Below are 22,100 nucleotides of genomic sequence, written 5' to 3'. Positions count from 1 at the left end.
TCATGAATTCTATAAATCTATAATAACTCCTAAAAGTACCTCATACAAGTTTTGAATAGATTCAACTTGTCTGTATCTGATGATGACAGTTACCATTCTTAACACTGCCTTGGTTTGTGACTGCAGCTGTTTTGTGGAGGCCCACGCATCTATTGCTGGAAAAGGCTATACCCCCATTATTTGATATTATACCGCTCTCTTGGTATGCTTTTGAAGTACAATGGCAGACTTGTTTTCTGATGATTATGATAAGCTCAACAAGTCTCCCCTGTGATTGTCTTATGTAAAATGTCCCACTGTAGGCCTGAATATTAGTGATGATACCACTTTGTTTAAAATACTGGATTCTGGCTGGCCACAGTGGCTCATACCTGTAATTCCAGCACTTTGGGAGGCTGAGGCGGGCAGATCACTTGAGGTCAGGAGTTTAAGACCAGCCTGGCCATCATAGTGAAACCCCATCTCTAGTAAAAAATACACACACACACACACACACATTTTAGCCACGCATGGTGGTGCATGCTTGTAATCCCAGCAATGTGGGAGGCTGAGTTGGAAGGATCACTTGAACCTGGGAGGTGGAGGTTGCAGTGAGCTAAGATCGTGCTCCAGTCTGGGTGAGAGAGCAAGACTCCATCTCAAAAGAAAAGAAAAAAAATTTATTGGTTCCTCTGTATCTCAATGGATTTAATAGCTTCTGATTTGTGATGTTGAATATACTTTATAGATTAAATACAGGTGATTGTTGGTAACTTTCAAGGTATATTTTAAAAGAGAATAAATGCTGATTTTTCCGTTTCTACAGAAAACATCATTGGGGTTTTAATAGGAATTGCATTGCTTTAAGTAGTATAGATGACTTAATGATACTAAGTGTTCTAATCTATGAACACAGGATGTCTTTCCATTAATTTTTATTTAATCAATATTTATTTATTTATTTTTTAGAAAAAGGGCCTCAGTCTGTCTCCCAGACTGGAGTGCAGTGGTGTGATCGCAATTCTTTATAGCTTTTAACTCCTGGGCTCAAGTGATCCTCCCGCCTCAGCCTCCTGAGTAGCTAAGACTATAGATACATGCCACCATGCCTAGCCTTTTCCATTTATTTGACTTTTATCTTATTCTAACAGGTTTGTGTGTGTGTGTGTGTGTGTGGAATTTTTAAGGTTTTCTACCCGTGAGATTATGTCATCTTCAAACAAAGATAATTTTACTGTTTCCTTTCCAATTTAGGTGAATTTTTTTTCTAGCCAAATTGCTCTGGCTAGGACTTCTACTACTATGTTGATAAGAAGTGGTGAAAGTGGACATTCTTTTATTCCTCTTGATCTTACAGGAAAAGCTTTCAGTCATTTACCATTGAGTATGCTATTAGCTGTGGGCTTTTCATATATGACCTTTATTATGCTGAGATAGTTTCCTTCTATTCCTAATTTGTTGAGTGTTTTTTATCATGAAAGTTTGCTGAATTTTGTCAAATGCTCTTTCTGTATCAAATGAGATGAATGATGTGTTTTTTCCTCTTTGTTCTGTTAATGTGCTGCATTTCATTCATCAATTTTCATATGTTGAACTATCCTTGCATTGCAGGGATAAGTCCCACTTGATCATGGTGTATAATCCTTTCAGTAAGCTGTTGAATTTGGTTTAGTAGTCTTTTGTTAACGATTTTTGCATCAATTTTCATAAGAAATAATGGCTTGTGGCTTTCTTATTTTAAAAGTGTAATTGTTTTTCTTTGGTATCAGGGTAATACTGGTCTGATAGGAGTTTGAAATTGTTCCTTCTTCAGTTCTTTGGAGGAGTTGAGAAGGATTGATGTTAATTCTTCTTTAAACATTTGATAGAATTCAGCTGTGAAGCCGTCTACTCTTTGGCTTTTGTTTGTTGGGAGGTTTTTGATTACTAATCAATGTCTCTACTAGTTATAGGTCTGTTCAAGTTTTTCATTTCTTCATGATTCAGTTTTGGTAAGTTTTGTGTTTAGGAATTTGTTCTTTTCATATAGGTTATCTAATTTGTTGGTAATTATAGTCCTATAATCCTTTTGATTGCTGTAGAAACAGTAGTAATGTCCCCTTTTTTACTTCTGATTTTAGTTAGTCTTCTTTTTCTTAGTCAGTCTACCTAAAAGAATGTCAATTTTGTCAGTCTTTTCAAAGAACCACCTCTTGGTTTTGTTGATTTTTCTTGGAGGTTGGCTTTTATGACTTTCATTTATAAATTATTATTATACAAATCATTATAGATTATTTCAGTATTATACTTCTTTTTTTTTGTTTTTGTAGTTTGGCAACGAAAAAGGCAACTTGGCCTTACATATGTAGATACATGAAGGGTTTAAATAATCAGCACTTTAAAATAATGAACTTGAATGTCTCTCACTACTCATTGTAGTTTGTTCTTATTATCTGCTGCATTATTGTGGTTACTCTCTTATGGATAGTTAAGGTAGTGTCCATGATTTGATAACCAACTGGAAAGTTTCCTTATGTTTTCTTCATGCTGAACTGCTAAAAATTTAGGTGAGATTAATTAATTGTCATTATTATATTAAATGAAAAGCCAAAGATTGAACTTAGGGAGGAAAGCTTGGAGGACCAGTGGTCTGAAAATTTCAAATTTTAATTCTAATTTTCTGAATCATGATGTTCCATTAAACATGTAGATTCATTACCTCTCTATACCCTATTCCCCCATGTAAAAATTTTGATGTTATTGTAATTCAGTGAGTGACCTTCTCTGTGATTATGTGCCATAGGCAGTTTCAGTCTTTTTTTTTTTTTTTTTTTTTTTTTGAGATGGAGTCTCACTCCATCACCCAGGTTGGAGTGCAGTGGTGCAATTTTGGCTCACTGCAAGCTCCACCTCCCGGTTCACGCCATTCTCCTGCCTCAGCCTCCCAAGTAGCTGGGACTACAGGCATGCATCACCATACCCAGCTAATTTTTTTTGTATTTTTAGTAGAGACGGAGTTTCACTGTGTTAGCGAGGATGGTCTCGATCTCCTGACCTTGTGATCCGCCTGCCTTGGCCTCCCAAAGTGCTGGGATTACAGGCATTAGCCACCGTGGCTGGCCAGCAGTTTCAGTCTTATTTTCAAGGAAATGCCACTCAAACAAATCATTTAATGACTTACTTTATACTGAAGCTGAGAATCTCGTTCAGCCTTCTTGGCTTACTTTAATTTCTCCCTCCCTTCCTTCATTTCTTCCCTGCTCCTCAGAAATCAAGAATTTTCTAGTTATGTTTTCTTTTTAAAAAAAAAAATTAACAAAGGTTATATATATTCAAGGAGTACAACATAATTCTTTGATATATGTATATGTACTGATTAAAAATATGGAATGCTTCACAAATTTGCATGTCATCCTTGTGCAGGGACCATGCTAATCTTCTCTGTATTATTCTGATTTTAGTATATGTGCTGTCAAAGCAAGCAATTTAATTTCTTTTTGATAATTCATTTACTCAATTCTTTTGGACCAGAAACATTTTATCTCAGGGACATGATGAACACTTGTCCTCTGTAGTGCAATGTCTTGTGTACTTTATTATCGAAATTCTTACTTAAAACTTATATTTGTGAATCAAGTCATTTCTTTCTTTTTTTTTTTTTGAGACTGAGTTTCACTCTTGTTGCCCAGGCTGGAATGCAATGATGCGATCTCTGCTCACTGCAACCTCTGCCACCTGGGTTCAAGCGAGTCTCCTACCTCAGCTTCCTAATTAGCTGGGATTACAGGCATGTGCCACCACGCCTGGTTAATTTTGTATTTTCAGTAGAAACAGGGTTTCTCCATGTTGGTCAGGCTGGTCTCGAACTCCCGACCTCAGGTGACCCGCCTGTCTCGGCCTTCTGAAGTGCTGGGATTACAGGTGTGAGCCACTGCGCCCAGCCTATTTCTTTAAGAGATTTCTATCAAAGTTTTCATAGATTTATTAGTTTCTTATCTAGTCACTATTGATGATCATTTTTTTACCAATAAATTATTTTTATATTGCAGCTTTATAATACATATTTTATTGATTCTAAGATACAGATCTTTTCACATTTTAATATCTTTAAAATTTGATATATCTTACAATCACTGACATTTTGCAGCTATGATTCGCAGCATTTTTATTTTCATTATTTTTGAATTTGGTTTAGTAGTCTTTCGTTAACGATTTTTGCATCAATTTTCATAAGAAATAATGGCTTGTGGTTTTCTTATTTTAAAAGTGTAATTGTTTTTCTTTGGTATCAGCGTAATACTGGTCTGATAGGAGTATTCAGTTTTTTTTAAGGCCTATGAATGTAACATAACTTTTATATTTATTCTTAGTACAGAAAATACTGGTGTATCTTCTAGTCAATAGCAGTTAGATGTGATGAAATAAGTTACTGTTAATGATCACTGTAATAATTACTGTTACAAACTTACTGTGAAACTTCTACCTTTACAACGGGACCTATAAATGGCAATGTAACATTTTTTTTTTTTTTTTTTTGAGAGGGAGTCAATCTGCCTCCAGGCTGGAGTGCAGTGGCGTGATCTCAGCTCACTGCAGCCTCCACCTCTTGGGTTCAAGCGATTCTCCTGCCTCAGCCTCCTGAGTAGCTGCAACTATAGGTGTGGGCCACCATGCCCGGCTAATTTTTGTAGTTTTAGTAGAGACGGGGTTTCACATGTTGGCCAGGATGGTCTTGATCTCTTGACCTAGTGACCTGCCTGCCTTGGCCTCCCAAAGTGCTGAGATTATAGGCGTGAGCCACTGCGCCTGGCCACAATGTAACAGTTTTACAAAAAGTTCAGAGTGGAAAAAAAATGACCTGTAAGCCCTAAACCTATATACTTTATCAAGTATATTTTATATGTATTTCATTCCAGTCTTTTTACATGTGTACATAGTTTATCTGTTTGTAGCTATAGCATACATACTACTTTGGTTTACTCATTTTTTATTCCTGTTATATCTTACTTTCTCTCTGTTTCAGGCCTTCATATTTGTCTTTATTTATTTATTTATTTATTGAGACAAAGTCTTGCTCTGTTGCCCAGGCTGGAGTGCAGTGGGATGATCTCTCCTCACTGCAACCTCCGCGTCCCGGGTTCACGCCATTCTCCTGCCTCAGCTTCCCGAGTAGCTGGGACTACAGGCATGCGCCACCACGCCTGGCTAATTTTTTTGTATTTTTAGTAGAGATGGGGTTTCACCATGTTAGTCAGGATGGTCTCAATCTCCTGACCTGAAGTGATCTTCCCGCCTCGGTCTCCCAAACTGCTAGGATTATAGGAGTGAGCCACCGTGCACAGCCTGTATTTGTCATTTTAAATAGTTCCATAATCTATCAGCGTATGACCATAATAAAACTGCATGCCACCCAGCTCCTGAAAATTTAGATTGTTGCCATTTTTCGTTTTGTGAATAATGCTTCAATGAACAACTCTTTTGCATATTTTTTATTAATGTTATCGTTAATTTTGGCCATTTGTTTTATGAAATATAACTTTGGAGAGGATCTCTTTAGCCCTGGGATTTGAAGCTTCAGGGAGCTATGATTGTGTTATTGTACTGCAGCCTGGGTGACAGAGCAGGACCACCAACTCTTAAAAAAAGAAAGAAAGAAACATAACTTTGTAGAAGCCTCCTGAACTGTGTTTTACTGTGAAGAATCAATCTTTATATTCAAATAAATCCAAATTAACAGCTGCTATTATAACACTGTTCATTCATTCATTCACTCAGCTATGTATCCTCCAAGAATATATTGGATCATTATATTTTCCATAGGTTCCAAGAGCTAAGGAATCAAAGTTAAATAGGACACCCCCTGATGTTTGATATTTTGTTGTATAGTGGGAGACTCAAACTTATGAAAAATAAGTACCGTGTGATGAGGGATGTTGGAAAGATGAGGGTTAAAGTTTCTTAGCATGTAATTTCCTTTGAGAGCATTGTTGATTGGTGTTCTTTTAAGATATGAGGTGTGGACATACCATGTTACGTTTTTAAAATGTGTGTTATAGGTTTATCTGACAGAAAATGGCCCCACCTGACCTATCCATAACTTCCTTTTAAGTCTAAACCTGTGTCCTATGATCCAATGTTTGTCTAGAGTTCCGTGTCATGTTCCTCCAACATACTAAGTTCCCTGTTGCCAGTAACTGTGTCACAAGTCTTTTTCCTTTCTATACCTACTACAGTCTGCTGTGTTTGTAGTAGGTGTCAAAGTATCGGTAGTTCATTTGACTTGGTTTTAATTGTACTTTTTTAAACGAATGACAATATTTCACCAATTTATACTTTCCTTAGCACTTCATTGACTATCAGTTTATATTCTATGATCAATGCAATTTTAATTCTGTCTTGTCATATTTGTTTAGTTAGAAAAATTTCAAGTTAAGAAGATGGTTGAAAGATTATATAATCCTATAGAGATTTTTATAGTAAAAGTTTAAAATTCTGGTACTTGTGATGGTTGGAAGTAGAACCTTCACTGGACAAGGTAAAATCCCTCTGTATAAATGTTTGGAGGCTGTCTTAAGGCTTTGTTGAGATGGAAAAAAAATTGTATGTAACTAAGTATCAATTCAGGCATTTGATAACAATGCATGTGTTTTGGAAATAGCCATTTATGGTTCTAGCATTAAAAGGTGATTAGCTAGCTATGAATTTACGTCCTTTATACTCGTGCATTACAAAGTGGACCCTATTTTTAAATTTCTCAAGAAGGTATTCTGGAAACAGCTTTTGAGATTGATTTCTTGGGATTTTTTTTTCCCTTTTTGTCTTTCCATTTCTGAAACCTGAATAGAATTGTGCCATGTTCTTTGCAGAGCTGTGGTGATTAGATTGTACAGTTTCACACACGTGTACACACACACACACACACACACACACTGCTGTGCAGAATCACTGTCCTGTTGTGTGATCTTCAAATGAAGCAATGGAGGAATAATCTGGGATTGACTCTTATAAATTTATCTCAGCTCTTCAAAATACCATGTGAGCGTAGCGTAACTCACTTGGACAGCTGTGAAATGAAACTCTTGTTTTAGTGGCCATTAGATACTTCAAGAGAACTGACTATGCAGAAGAATGTATGGTAAAGGTAGTTTGGCAATTGGTCAAATTTGAAGTAGCATTTACAGGCCGAGGCAGGTGGATTACCTGAGATCAGGAGTTCGAGGCCAGCCTGGCCTACATGGGGAAACTCCTAAAATACAAAAATATCTCCTAAATACAAAAGATCTCCTAAAACAAAAAAAAAAAACTCTCCTAAAAATACAAAAATTAGCCCGGTGTAGTGGCAGGCACCTGTCGTCCCAGCTACTTGGGAGGCTGAGGCAGGAGAATCGCTTGAATCTAGGAGGTGGAGGTTGCAGTGAGGAGAGATCATGCCACTCACTGCACTCCAGCCTGGGCAACAAGAGTGAAACTCCATCTAAAAAAAAAAAAAAAGTAGCATTTATATCACCAACTGAAATTAAATAATTGTCCCTCAAGGTGATGTGTAGCCTGACTTTTGTGACTGAGGGATTGAGCTCTTGACAAGTCTTTATGAAATAACACCACAGGAGGGAAAATTATATGCAGGCATCAAGCTTTGCATTTATTTTGCAAGCCCTCTTTATCGGTTTGTATGATCTTGTTGTGTACAGCTAACAAAAGGTTACTTCTTTGTCATGAAAGCCGTCCTCAGTTTTCAGAGACAGTGGAGCACCACAGAGACTTTCTTTCTCTGCATCCACATTTCTATTAATGTCATTACTGCATTTGATTCTTTTATGAAGCCCTTTTGGTCACATCAACAGTGCATTCTAAGCTCTCTATCTTAACTTCTAGCTTTGTCTGGTTAGCCTGAGGCATATGCAGATAAATTGCCCAGGTTCGGTGTTCTCAGACTTGGAACTAAATGTGCTGCAGAATGCTGAACTGATGCGTGTAGCTCTTCAGCAATATTGATGTTCTACAGTTGAATGTAAAGCTTTGGGTGCCTTGGTTTGCATTTTCATAGTTGTGTAGTTCCTGACCACTGTTTTTTAAACTGCCTTGTCTCTCTGAAAGCTGTGTTTAAGTGGAAAGACAAAGAAAATTGTTCTTCTTCACCTACTACCCTTCTGCCCACTCACGATGGTAAGAATCTGAGCATGTCTCTGGCCACATACAAACAGTGGCAGCTCCCAATTCACAAGCTGCTTACATTTCCAAAGTGAGGTTGTTGTGAGGTCAGTTAGTGGTTTAGAACTTTGAATGGGTTGGCTAATGGTAGAAACTAATATAAAGAATAGATGAGCTGGCCGGGCGCAGTGGCTTACGCCTGTAATCCCAGCACTTTGGGAGGCCGAGGCAGGTGGATCACGAGGTCAAGAGATCGAGACCATCCTGGACAACATGGTGAAATCCCGTCTCTACTGAGAATACAAAAATTAGCTGGGTGTGATGGCCTGCGCCTGTAGTCCCAGCTACTTGGGAGGGTGGGGCAGGAGAATCACTTGAACCTGGGAGGTGGAGGTTGCAGTGAGTCGAGATTGTGCCACTGCACTCCAGCCTGGCGACAGAATGAGACTCCATTAAAAAAAAAAAAAAAATTGATGAGCCTACCAAAACTTTGGTAACCCTTAACGTTCCACAAGCAGTTTTAATTGTATCTTAAAGCATAACCTTCCCCCATGTTTCTCTATGGAAAAATCTACTTAGTTCTGCTTTGAAATCTTATGAAACAAACATTTCATTCTTAACTTCGGTGTATGGCTACCTATCTCTACCTGTGTATCCTGGAGCAATGTATCAATCAGGGTTCTTGGATAGAAGCAACAGAGACTAGCTTAACGGTTTAAGCAAAGAAATAATTTATTGAGAAGATATTGGGTACATTCTGAATTTACCAGAAGTTGGGGGAAAGAACAGGCACTAAATAGAGACTACACAGCCAGATTCATAGCCAAGGTCATACAATAAGATTAGTTCTATGTCGGGTAGACCCTGTTACTGAACACTGGACATTAGTGTTCACGCTGACCATCTCTTCAGGATCAGACACTTGGTATACCAACTCTGTCACTTCAGCCTTTGCTGCCTCTGAGCAGTGGGTGTTGTTGCCATTGCCCTCACCCGTGATAATTTCCCTTCTGCTCCTGCCTCTTTATGTCTCTGGTTCTAGATTCAGGGTTGACCAAGGCTAAGTCATGTGCAAGCCTTGGCTACAAGACACTCTGGGAATGTTAGTGTCTAGGCATTTTTGCTTCTATGTCGAGAGATGTGCCTCTCATCAGAACTCACATGATGAGGAATTCTCCAAATATAGGGGAACAGAGTTTAGATGCCGGCCATTCCCAATCCTTCTCCCCACATAAGGATAAAAGTCACCATAAGAAGCTTCAGTAAGGACTCTGGTAGAAGGGGAGGTGTTACAGTGGCCAAGGTGTTTATCCATATGAAGCTATGGCTAATGAACTCTATTTAACTAAGATGGCCAGTTGTTCCTTGTGCACTGGTGTCCAGGGTCCCCTTCACCATGTGTTAACTATAGCTAGAGGTGTGAAGATTTAGGCATATTTGACCTCTCACACCGTGGTCCTTAAACAACAAGATGCACTGAATTGAATTTTAACAATTGGATTAACTAGGAGGAGCAGATTAAGACTTATCTGTTTCCTTGTTTATAGTAGAAAATGAAATTTCACATTATCAATTTGTCTTATACAGTTGGATGGTTTATATGTTTCATTGATCAACTTCTACCCTTTTGAAAGTTCAGTTTTTAATTGCAATTATCCATGTATATAGCTTACAAATTCTTGCCCACGGATTTGCATTGCCGTTTTCCACTTCTCAGAAGCAACTACTCTTCAGTTCATTTAGCTCTTCTTCTGGTATTTACTTCCTTGTAGCAAATTAATATGTTTATATTGGTAATTCTTGAATTTTTTTTTTCCATTTTAGTCATTAAACATGAATTCCATTGAGGAAGAGAAGGGTTTCTCTTTCTTTTATTCTTCCTCCCTTAAATACCTACGCTTGTACTCTCTAAGATAGTTATATCTCAGTTTGTTTTCACTGTAAATATTTTTCACAGCTGAGCTATGCAGGATACTGTTATTTTATCTTCTTTCTTGTATAGCACATTAAAATTTTGTTGCTTGGTATTCTGTTTATTTACTACTTATTTATCGCCAAATTCTCAAATAAGGTCAAACACAATGGCACATCTCTTGGTTCTTGCGTGTGTGCAGTGCATGTGACATTTTTCTTGGGCTCTCTGCTTGCTCACTCTGTTCTGGACTGTTTACTCTTGAGGCCTATGCACAGCTGTTGACCTGGAATTTGTCCTCAGCAATCACGTTGGGAATTCTTGATTGACTGTTTATTGGATGCCATCTCTTTTGGTTTTGACCCTCTTTTGGGGAGGCACATTGCCTGGCTGCTTTGTGAGAAAGCATGTGTAGATGGAATTTTTTTTGAGATCTGGCATGTGTCAAAATATCATTTGGTCTTCCCTTACATATGATTGATATCTAATTTAAAGTTGGAGATTACTTTCCCTGGGAGTTTAGAGGGCTTGTTCCATTTTCTTCTGCTTCCAGTTTTGTTACAGAATTGTTGCATGCTCTTCTGACTCTATGTACTTTGTATGTGACTTGTTTCTTTTCTTTTTGGATGCTTTTAGGGTATTTAAAAATCCCCCAGTGTTCTGAGCTTTCCTTGTAATCCACCTTGGTATGTCACTTTTTCATTCATTGTGAAGACTGTTCTCTCTTTTTTGGAGCTCCTGTTTGTCAGATGCTGGAACTCTTGGATTTTTCCTCCAACGTAATTACTGTTTAAAAAAAAAAAAATCCCTGGCTGTGTGTGGGCTCACACCTGTAATCCCAGCACTCTCGGAGGTCAAGGTGGGAGCATTGCCTGAGCCCAGGAGTTCCAGACAAGCCTGGACGACATAGTGAGTCCTTATCTCTTCCAAAAAGAAAAAAAATATATAGCTGAGTGTGGTGGTATGCACCTGTAGTCCTAGTTACTTGAGAAGTTGAGGTGGGAGGATCACTTGAGCCCAAGGATTTGAAGCTGCAGTGAGCTATGATTATGCCACTGCACTCCAGCCTGGGCCACAGAGCAAGACTGTGTCTCAAAAAAAAAAAAAAAAAAAATCCTGATTTTTATCCTTGTATCTTTTTGTTCTACTTTAGGGGAACATTTACCTCTATTATCTATTAACCTCTCCATTGATTTTTTTATTTCTGTGATTATAATATTAATTTCTAGGAGCTTTTTCCTGTTCTCACAGTATCTGCATTTTGTAGCATCCATTCTTTATTGCTTTGTGGATGCAATATATTTTACTCTCTTGGGGTTCTTAATTATGTGTATTTGAAGTCTTCTCCCTGCATTGACCCTGTTCCCTCCTGAAGTTCCTTTCTGTCATGCTGGACCCTATTTCACATGCTTGGTGTTCATCTTGTCATCTTTATTCATGAGGAGGCACGAGCAAGGCTTTGTCAATTGGTGGCCTCGTATAAGATGACCACCTCTTTTCAGAAGTCACCTTGCCTTCCAGTTTTGGTATCTGTAGATCTCTTTTCTTGGGCAGGTTAGTTTCTCCAGAAAAGTCTCCAGTACCAATCTCCTACTGGCCAGAGCTCTGGGAACCCAGCAGAGGAAGGGGCTGTGGAGTGCATAGTTCCACTTCGTCCTCTTTTTCAGTCGGTCCCTCCACCTGGTCACTGTTCCCAGTGTCCCCGAGAGCAGATCCTCTCAAGCTTAACCTTTGCTGAGGTGGGAGGAAGGGCATAGCAAGCTTCGTGGTTTAGCAAGGATATGGAGTTTTACTCCTTAAAATGGCTTGCAAGCCATCCCCCAGTTTTCAGTGCTGCCTCCACCCTGTCTTCTCGTCCAAACCCCGCTTAACCATGTCTTAACTTGCACTTTCCTCAAGTTCTTTGCCACATACCGGTTTGTTACTTCCTGACAATTCTGTCTATAGATGTTTATGTTTTGTCTGCCCCTGCTTTGAAAATTCACTCATCATTGGGCCGTTTTCCAAAGATGTTTTCCATGAATTTTGTCCTCTTCCATTCTCTCTTCTCATGAACTTATCTCTGCCTCTCGCTTACTGTCATTTAGGGTTGGTTTTGGGAGAGAATGGAGATAAAAGCACAGGATTGTAATCTATCACATGTAACTGATAATCCCTGCTGATCAACTTGTGAGATTCAGTTCAATTTAGATACGTGATTGTCTGGTCCATTAAGGAAGGGTTCATTTGATTACTCTATACTTTTCAGTTTTATTCAGGGATTATTACTCTCACTGTCAAAATGAACTAAGTGATACTGTTTGTTGGTTTGAGAATATAATAGAAAAAAGATCAGTTATCTTTAAAGTATACATTCCAAGTCTGACCTCAGACCCAGTTACAAGTGTAACATAATATTTCCACCATTACAAAAAATAATGACCTTCATTGCCTGGAGCCATAATCACAGTTGGGTCAGTTTTTCTTAGATTTCCTATTAGCTTGACTTGAGTTGGGTCCAAGCTGGAAGAAAACATTGTTTTCTAAGAGCTACTTTATCCAGTGGTCCCAGTTGTGTTCTATAGGGAACTGAGCTTCCGTGAGGCATCTCTGTAGATTCCATGAATAATGTTGGACCTTGATGTTCTTCTCCATTCCCATGCTCAAATCACCCAGAGTACCTCTTACAAAATGCAGAAAGTTTTATGTGCCAGAAGCTTCCATCATTGAACATGTAAACACTACAGCAGAATCAAGGCCGAGTATTATCTTTCAACATTTCTCCTTAAATTTCATTAGTACTTCAATTTTAGGAATAACAACTGATTTATTAAAATTATGTTTAATATATTATTAATATGTATCAAAGATTACTGTAAAATTATTTTTGGGTCTTGTTCAACCATTGTAAAGTCAAAGGTCAGTCAATTCAAATTTTAAAGGTTTTGTATCTCCAGAGTTTGAATGAATATAGGAGAATCTGATTTCTTTTGTTTTGTTTTTTTGGAGACAGTGTCACTCTTGTTGCCCAGGCTGGAGTGCATTGTCACGAACACGATTCATTGCAGCATCGCCCTCCTGGGCTCAAGCAGTCCTCCTGCCTCAGCCCCCCAAGTAGCTGGGACTACAGGCACGTGGCCAGATAACTTTTTGTGGAGTTGAGTTTTGCCATGTTTCTCAGGCTTGTCTTGAATTCCTGGGCTCAGGTGGTCCACTTACCTCGGCCTCCCAAAGTGCTGGGATTACAGGCATGAGCCACCACGCTGGGCCTGATCTAATTTCTAATCTAGAGTTTACCAAAATCCTTTTTAAAAAAATAATAATATTTGCCTTCATATGGTAGAATTAATATTTTTCTGTTTCAGACACCTCATGTTCTTTGTTGATAAATCAAGATTGAGAGTATGTAGAAGTTCTGAGACGAAATCTTTCTATTTGCAGGTTCCTGTTGTCACTATGATAAAGAGTGCTGGGGCATCTGTTTTGTGCTAAAGCTAACTAGAAGTGTCGCTGCTCTGAGCAACAGGCAGGAAGTACTTCTGTCCTTAAAACCAAAAATAGATGCTCTTTCTCATTATCATAGCTCAAATGATCATCTTTTTTAAAGAGATGGGCACATCCCTTGTGGTTTTCACAGATTTAATGATCAGATTATTTAATGCAGAGCTTGGGGAAGAACAGCTCTGGTAAGAAAGATGATGGAAATTTTACTGGAAGCAAAAATAACAACTTTATTCCTTCTTTTTTCTTTCTGCTAATGTTTTCAACCTCTTATTCCTTTGTTTGTTTGTTTAGAGATGGTCTTGCTCTGTCACCCAGGCTGAAGTGCAGTGGCACCATCATAGCTCACTGTAGCCTTGAACTCCTGGGCTCAAGCAATCCTCCTGCCTCAGCCTCCCAAGTAGTTGAGACTACAGGCACGTGTCATCACACCCGACTTGCTGGCATATTGATTGACTGCTTAATTGATGAGATGAGGTCTTGCTACGTTGCCCAGGCTGGTCTTGAACTACTGGCCTCAAGTGATCCTACTACTTTAGCTTCCCAAATGCTGAGATTACAGATGTGAGCCACCTCACCGGGCCTCCTGCTGTTTTTTTTCTTTTGTTGTTGTTGTTAATTATTTTTCATGATTCTTAAAGGGATTCACTTGTCTTATTTTAATATATTGGTATGTTTATACATTTCTCACTATATTTTAACTTCAAGAGACCATTACCACGGAGAAAAAAAATTATTTGTAAAGAGAGTTGGAGGTGTCAGGATTTAGGTATACAGTACGTAGTCTGACTTGCTTTGGACAACTCTGCCAAGTATTGTGTATTAGTATGTTGGCAGTTGGAAGGTGAAAAATTGCTTCTTTGCTGATTTTAGAAAGTTCTGTTTGTATTTCTGAAAGTAAGGCAAGAAACAAAGAGAATAGAAGAAATTTAATGGAAATAAGGTAATATATGTGAAGGTGCCTTGTAAACTGCTAAATCACATTACAGCAAAGGTTGAACTTAAAGTGAGAAAATAAGATCCACAAAGATGCTATAAAGAAAAATGGGAAAAAGAGAAAAGAACTTAGGAAGTTGTTAAGAAGAAACAAAATGGGAAAATCATAATGGGGAATTTTTACATTCTAGTTTTTTTTTTAACTCTGAAAATTCAGTAGTAGTTGTTCTTCCTATATGAGCAGTGAAATTAAAAATATTTTTTAGCCAAAAAGAATGTTCTGTGGAAATAATTTGGAAAAAGAATCTTATCTGGGGTGGTGAAAGTTGGATAGAAACTACTAGGCACAAGACCTAGTCTAAAAAAAGGTCTAAATAAAGATTTGTGTGTTGTAGGGGGTTATATACTTAATTAAGGTGTAATTCACATTTGTTACCACTTAATTAAGGTGTAATTCACATTTGTAGATCTCTTCTGAGCCTTTCCTTTTGTTCTCATTCATACCTTTGCAAGGCAGATCTCCTTAGCCCATTTTACAGATGAGGCTTAGAAGGCTAATTGATTTGCCAACAGTCACTTAATGTATGCAATGGTAAAGTCCTCCCTTTCTTCAGGTTCTGAGTTTGTTCCCACATTTCTAGATTGTTCACATCAGGGCAGTTGGTTTTGTTGTGTTTCTGGAGATTCTGCTTATTGAATTTCTCCAAAGAAGGTGCTTGTTAAATAATAGTGGTCACTTAGCGATAACACGCTCTGGGCAGGTTTTAGGCTTGGCTAAATGACTTCAAATGAGTTCTGCCTAAGGAACACTATTTGAATTCCCTAAGAACCAAGAAATAAACAAAAAAGGCATCACAACAGCCCTGTGCCCTTCAGATCTTATCTGGAGCTTGGTATTTTAAGTTTCGTTCTCTTATACTTCATTATTTTATTTGAATTCCAAAATCATAGCTGACTTGAAGAAGGGAAAGGTTGGTACTATAACAGAAATGAGATGCAACTCTTTAGGACAAAGGAGAGGAGATAGCCAGACTGTGAAAGGCAGACACATATCCCCAAAGCCTAGCAGCCATCTGCCTTTGAGGAGAGGAATAAACAGCCCTCTGTTGCCTCAGAAGCTTCTGAGAACAGCTGTCTTGCCACTGGCCTTTAATGGGCTGGTTAAACCCAGTTACCAGCAGGATACACACAAAGCCAACCTCACACCCTCTCTATTTGCCATCAGTTTATCTCCAACTCAGATCTTGACTCTAATCGGCCACAACTCTTGACTTCAGACCTGGCTCTGTAACTTGGATTTCCCCTTGGGCTCTCCAGAGTGTATTTATATCTGTGCTTTCCCTGTTGTGAGAACTTCAGCATTCTCTTCCTTTTGATTCTCATTGCACCCTGTGCTTTAGTAGTAACTCCCCATCCAGCTCTCTTTGTGGTGGTAGAAGCCCAGCTCCTACCCAGTAACTGCTGCCACTCCTTTTCCTTGGAGTTAGTATTCTCATATTCCAGCAGAGCAAGTAATTTATAGTCATGTTGATGATCCTGTGTCACCAAACAAAAGATTAATCATACTCTGGATTCTCTGAAGAAGGCATTACCTTTCAGAAAAAAAATTAATCCACTATGGTTGAAATTAAACCCATTTTGATACTTAGATGGGTAATCCTTCAGCTGTTTTGAAAATTGTGATCATTCTCAATGTCTTATTCTTTGAGATTTTTTTAAAAATTTTTAATTGTTTTTTTTTTTTGAGACATAGAGTCTCGCTCTGTCACCCATTCTGGAGTGCAGTGGCATGATCTCTGCTCACTGCAACCTCTGCCTCCCGGGTTCAAGCGATTCTCCTGCCTCAGCCTCACAAGTAGGAGAGATTACAGGCGCCCGCCACCATGCCTGGCTAATTTTTGTATTTTTAGTAGAGACGGGGTTTCGCCATGTTGGCCAGGCTGGCCTCGCGCTCCTGACCTCAGGTAATCTGCCTGCCTGGCCTCCCAAAGTACTAGGATTATAGGTGTGAGCCACCGTGCCCGGCCTATTCCTGGAGATTTTAAAAAGCAGAAATTATATTGTACTATAACTGCAGAATGATGCAGGGAATAATTATTGAATTATAGAATATATTATTTTGGAAGAGCATAAGCAACCTTTTAGATAGCTTGCATCACCTTTCTGTTAAAAATTGTTGCTTTAAGCAAAGCCATTTAAAATTTTTTTATGTACAAACTTGTCTTTTAGGTCAACAGCAGGAAATGCTTAAGCAGAGCTGTTACATATCTTAAAATAGTGAAATGAGCATTGTAGAACTAGTGGCTGTTGGCATGAAGTGTTTACTTGGGAGAGAATTCTTGGCATTTTTGCCCCACATCAGCATAATAAGAACTTGTAGGAAAGGAGGGAAGCATTAATGTATTTGTTGAGGATTAATGACTTTGTAGAGCATTTGTGGTAGTGAATATATTATGGCTAGTACCGTAAATGTAGTAATTAAAAAGCTGCACACTAAACACTTTGTAGACTGGCAAATATATTCCCTTCCTTTCCTTGATGGCTTGCATTCAAGTGAGTAGTGTATATTTATCTTGCTCTTAGCGTTCTTAAGAGTAGAAAGAAGTCTCAAAGATTGGTTTCCTTCCCGAGATATTGCTAGTCAGATGGACACAATCAGATTTGATGTTTTCAGGATCAAGTTATTTTTTAACAGTTCGGAAAAATGTCACGTGGTACATACTAATAAAAAAAACTATTCCTCACCTTTGGAAGCTTTATTATTGAAGTTATTTTTAGACAAATATTACCTTGTGCTGCTGCGTAATATAAAATATGTTCAGGCCAGGCATGGTGGCTCACGCCTGTAGTCTCAGCACTTTGGGAGGCCGAGGTGGGTGGATCGCTTGAGGTCAGGTGCTCAAGACCAACCTGGCCAATGTGGTAAAACCCTATCTCTACTAAAAATACAAAAATTAGTCGGGTGTGGTGGTGCACACCTGTAATCCCAGCTACTTGCGTGTCTGAGATACAAGAATCACTTGAACCCGGGAGGTGGAGGTTGGAGTGAGCTGAGATCGCACCACCGCACTCCAGTCTGGGTGACAGGAGTGAAACTGTCTCAAAAAATAAATAAGTGAAATAAAATGTGTCTAGTATGATTATGATACCTCAGGGCTTCTTTTTTTATAAAAGAAGTAAAATCATGAGTAATAGAAGTATATATTAGGACTAAAACAGACCTGCAACCAAGGTGAATTTTTAAAATTTTCAAGGAAGCGAGACTTGGTTATCTCATGACTATTTATCTTATTGCCCCAGCAGGTTAAACCAAAGCGGGTTGTGTGAATGAGCATCTGGGAGGAGAGGCACCATGCTGTGAGAGTAATGATGTCCTGTCCTTCACAGGGGAGGATGACAAAGAAGGCAGACAGATGTAAAGTCTGCAATTTCTATTGCTTTGTGTCCTCAAAATGTTCATACCCGTCTATTTTCCCATTTAAGAGGCATCTTGTTTTTCATAATTTCTGAATCCTCCCACTTAACATGCAGTATTTACTTACAAGTTCATATTTATGAGTTCATAAAGATTTTCTTCTGTGAAAAGTATAAGTGCAGCTGAATGTGATTTGCAGATTTGCTTTGAGTCAGTTAGGGTAGGAAAAGAAGAAATAGAAAGACTATTTCTGGTCTCACCATTTAATTGGCCTCCTTACCTCCTAGTTGTGAAAGCTCTTCACTGATGTATTGGTTTATTGATTTATTTCACATTTATTGACTGCTTACTACATCCTATGCCCCGAGGATACAGATATGAGTGTTCCAGTTAGTAGGTATCTGATGCCTTTGAAACCATCTCTGTCCTGACTGACTTCAGTGCAGATAGCATTGGTTCTAAAATCCTTTCAAGTTCCAGAAATGGCCTGGATCTTGTTCCTGTTAACAGAATAGACAAACCGCAGAGCAGTCTTAGAGTTTTTGAGCTCACAAAGCCTGTCTGGGGAACATAAAAGCTGCCTTTCCAGGTGTTTTCCATCGCATCGGGTTTCTAATGAATCTTGCTCCTTTGGCATTACTGGGATACTTTCCAAGTACAAAGTCACTCCACTCCATTTCTGAATTGGCTAAAACCCTAGATGGAAAAGCGTTCAGGAGATCACAGTGGGATGGCATAACTACTGTTTTAAGAGGCAGCTAGGAAGTCTCAGTGGCAGGTGCCACTGCCAACCTATTCTCCCCTCCTTCTTGCCTTTACTTTCAAATGTCTGCCTCTTTTTCATTTTCAGTAGTTTATCCATGGTAGGAAGGACCTTTGAATTGGAGCAATTCAAGAAGCTTTCTAAGATGGTGGGTAGGGCCAGGCGCGGTGGCTCATGCCTGTAATCCCAGCACTTTGGGAGGCCGAGGCGGGCAGATCACAAGGTCAAGAGATTGAGACCATCCTGGCCAACATGGTGAAACCCCATCTCTACTAAAAATACAAAAATTAGCTGAGCATGGTGGCACGTGCCTGTAATCCCAGCTACTCAGGAGACTGAGGCAGCAGAATTGCTTGAACCAGGAAGTCGGAGGTTGCAGTAAGCTGAGATCACGCCACTGCACTCCAGCCTGGCAACAGAGTGAGATCCCATCTCAAAAAAAAAAAAAAAAAAAAAAAGATGGTTGGTAATAGTTTTGCTTAATTAAACTACATGTACACCTTTGGAAATGTTGACACCCAAAGCCCGAGATCATTTTAAGAAGAGACATCTTCCAGATCTTTTGCTTATAATAGTATTTTTTGATACTCTGAAATTCTACTCTTAGGGGTAGAACTTATAAATGTTCTTTTCTATCTTGGTACAAACTGCCTTGTTTGTTTCTTTACCTTAAAACAGACTTAGACTACTTTAATTTGGGGGGATGGCTTGCCAGAAACCAAGAATTTCAAGATCCATGTCCTCAGACCATTTACTTGTCACCTCATTCTCAACAGAGACTTTGCCAACTATTTTCTAAAAACATTGATGCAATTTGGTCTATTGCCTCCAAATCCCAATACTGTTCATTACGAACTTACTATAGCCAGATTTATCTTTCCAGCAGCCCCCACTTTACCCAGTTTCATTTCTGTGATTGCAGTTTCCCATAGTACAGTACACTAAGATAGTTATGAGAAATAGAGACCACATTCACTTGCTGTATTTTATTATTGGGTATCATTGTTAATCTCTTACTGTGCCTAATTTATAAATTAAACTTTATCATCGGTACATATATATAGGAAAAAACATAGTATAAGTAGATAGGAGGCCGGGCGCGGTGGCTCACGCTTGTAATCCCAGCACTTTGGGAGGCCGAGGCGGGCGGATCACGAGGTCAGGAGATCGAGACCACGGTGAAACCCCGTCTCTACTAAAAATACAAAAAATTAGCCGGGCGTAGTGGCGGGTGCCTGTAGTCCCAGCTACTCAGGAGGCTGAGCCAGGAGAATGGCGTGAACCCGGGAGGCGGAGCTTGCAGTGAGCCGAGATCGCGCCAGTGCACTCCAGTCTGGGTGACAGAGCGAGACTCCATCTCAAAAAAAAAAAAAAAAAAAAGTAGATAGGGCTTGGTTCTATCCATGGTTTCAGGCATCCACTGGGGATCCTGGAACGCATCCCCCATGGATAAAGGGGAGCTACTGTACTTCTAATATCTGAGGGTTGTGGACTCCCCTTCTTCTTCAAGGTCAGCCCCTTCATCTGTACTCCTGACCCTTTGGCCCACCTCTTTTGAGATCTCAGGCCATCTTTACCTCTTCCTCTTGGGCTTTCAGCCTCTCCCTCTGAACTGAGACCTTCAGCCTGTAGCCATGTGGTGTGAGCACTTAGTCTCTTCCAGCAGCCACACATTCCCCTTCCTGGGCTCTTCCACTTGCTCTGTTGATTCTGTTATCTCTGCCTCCACCACTTGACTAAAACAGCTCTCCATCAAGGTGGACAGTGACTTCTTAAATGTCAAATCCAAAGGTATACTTTTCATTTTTTATCTTTATTCATCTCTTTCTATCCCATGGTACCTCTCTGCCATTCTTTCTGGGTCTTCTTCAAAAGATCGTTTTCCTCTGCACATTCTGTTGTGTGTGTTCTCGAGGATTCTGCACTGATCCTGTGATGTTCTCCTGTCCATGTTGCTGCAGTGACGTCACTCACTGACACAATCTCTGCTCCTCTCTATGTTGTAATCACTTTTATGCCTTTGTGTTTTTCTCAAGCTGCTTCTCCAGGCTTTACGCCCAAGAATATCTCACTATCCCCACCTGAATCTTCCACTCTTCAATTTCTCTCTCTTTTTTTTTTTTCTTTTTGAGACGGAGTTTCACTCTTGTTGCCCAGGCTGGAGTATGCAATGGCACGATCTCGGCTTACCACAACCTCCGCCTCCCAGGTTCAAGCGATTTTCCTGCCTCAGCCTCCTGAGTAGCTGGGATTACAGGCATGTACCACCATGCCCAGCTAATTTTGTATTTTTGGTAGAGACGGGGTTTCTCCCTGTTGGTCAGGCTGGTCCCGAACTCCCAACCTCAGGTGATCCGCCTGCCTTGGCCTCCCGAAGTGCTGGGATTACAGGCGTGAGCCACTGATGCCTCAATTTCTAGTGCCCCAAACTAAATTCCTTGTCTTCCTTATTTCTTCTCCTATGTTCTCTACCTTGGTTGTCACTACCATCCACCCATGTGTAATAAACCTAGTGTTCTGCTTTGAACTTCCGGATGGTTCCAAGTACTAATTCTTTTCTCTCCTTCTCTACCTACTTCTACTGCCCTAATCTCCACCCTTTCCTTCTCCCTGAATGATTATAACAACCAAACAGGTCTCCTGCCTCTACCCTGCCGCCTTCAAATACACCCAGAGAATCATGCATCCAAAACCCAGATCTGACTCATCAGTGGTTGTTTACACCCAGGATAAAGTCAGAGTTCTTTGAGACATGTACATGGTTGCCATCTGGCTCCAGGCTTCTTTTCTGGCCTCCCTCTGCAGGCCTCACTCTGGAGAGTGGCCAGCAACTCTGGACTATACCATGCGGTTTCTTACCTTTCCCTTTTCCATCGCCTTGTCTCTCATCCCTAGCGCGGCTAACTCCTACCCAGCCTTAGGACATGCTAGGCATCCCCTTTTCTTGGAAGGCCTCCCTGACCTGTCCATTTCTGGACTAGATGCCCATGCTTGATATGAATCTCAATGATTATGCTCATCCCATGGCCCTGTGGTGGCCAGTTTGTGTGCCTCCTTTGGCTCCCCTAGACTTCACTTTCCTTAGAGATAGAGATGGTATCTTATTCATCTTTGTAGCTCCAGTGCTTAGCATGGTGCTGGGTGTATAGTAGGTGTTCTGCATATGTTTTTTAAATAAAAAATCAACAGTGACAGTAAATCGACTTGATGGCCACAAAAATGGGCAAAAAATAATTTCTGCGTAGGAGTCACCCTTAGAAGAGAGCATGAAGGGGACTTCTGCAGTGCTGATAATGTTCTGGTTTTTAATCTGGTGTATTTTCAGTTTCGGAAAATGCATTGAGCTGTCCATTGTTGTGTGTGCATTTTCTATAAGTTGTACGTCACTGAAAAGTTTTTTTTTTTTTCCAATCAACATGACATCTAACCTCTCCAATACAGAAAAAAAAAAATTTCTTCATTTCAAGCATTTAAAGTTTTACAGG

The 22,100-nt window shown here is 39.6% G+C and overlaps 1 protein-coding gene and 1 non-coding gene across 23 annotated transcripts in view; one reads left to right on the top strand and one right to left on the bottom strand.

Moving 5' to 3' along the window:
- APBB2 (amyloid beta precursor protein binding family B member 2) overlaps window positions 1-22,100 on the top strand; it is a 405,899-nt gene that overhangs the window by 129,435 nt on the left and 254,364 nt on the right. The gene's annotated exons all lie outside the window — the stretch shown is intronic.
- Window positions 3,337-3,439, bottom strand: LOC129465112 (U6 spliceosomal RNA). The gene has a single exon (XR_008651883.1). It is a non-coding gene; the product is annotated as a U6 spliceosomal RNA (small nuclear RNA).

Source organism: Symphalangus syndactylus, chromosome 16 (assembly GCF_028878055.3).
Source record: "Symphalangus syndactylus isolate Jambi chromosome 16, NHGRI_mSymSyn1-v2.1_pri, whole genome shotgun sequence".
Taxonomy (NCBI): Eukaryota; Metazoa; Chordata; class Mammalia; order Primates; family Hylobatidae; genus Symphalangus; species Symphalangus syndactylus.
Note: the sequence above shows the minus strand (reverse complement) of the source record. Positions and strands in the feature narration are given on the sequence as shown.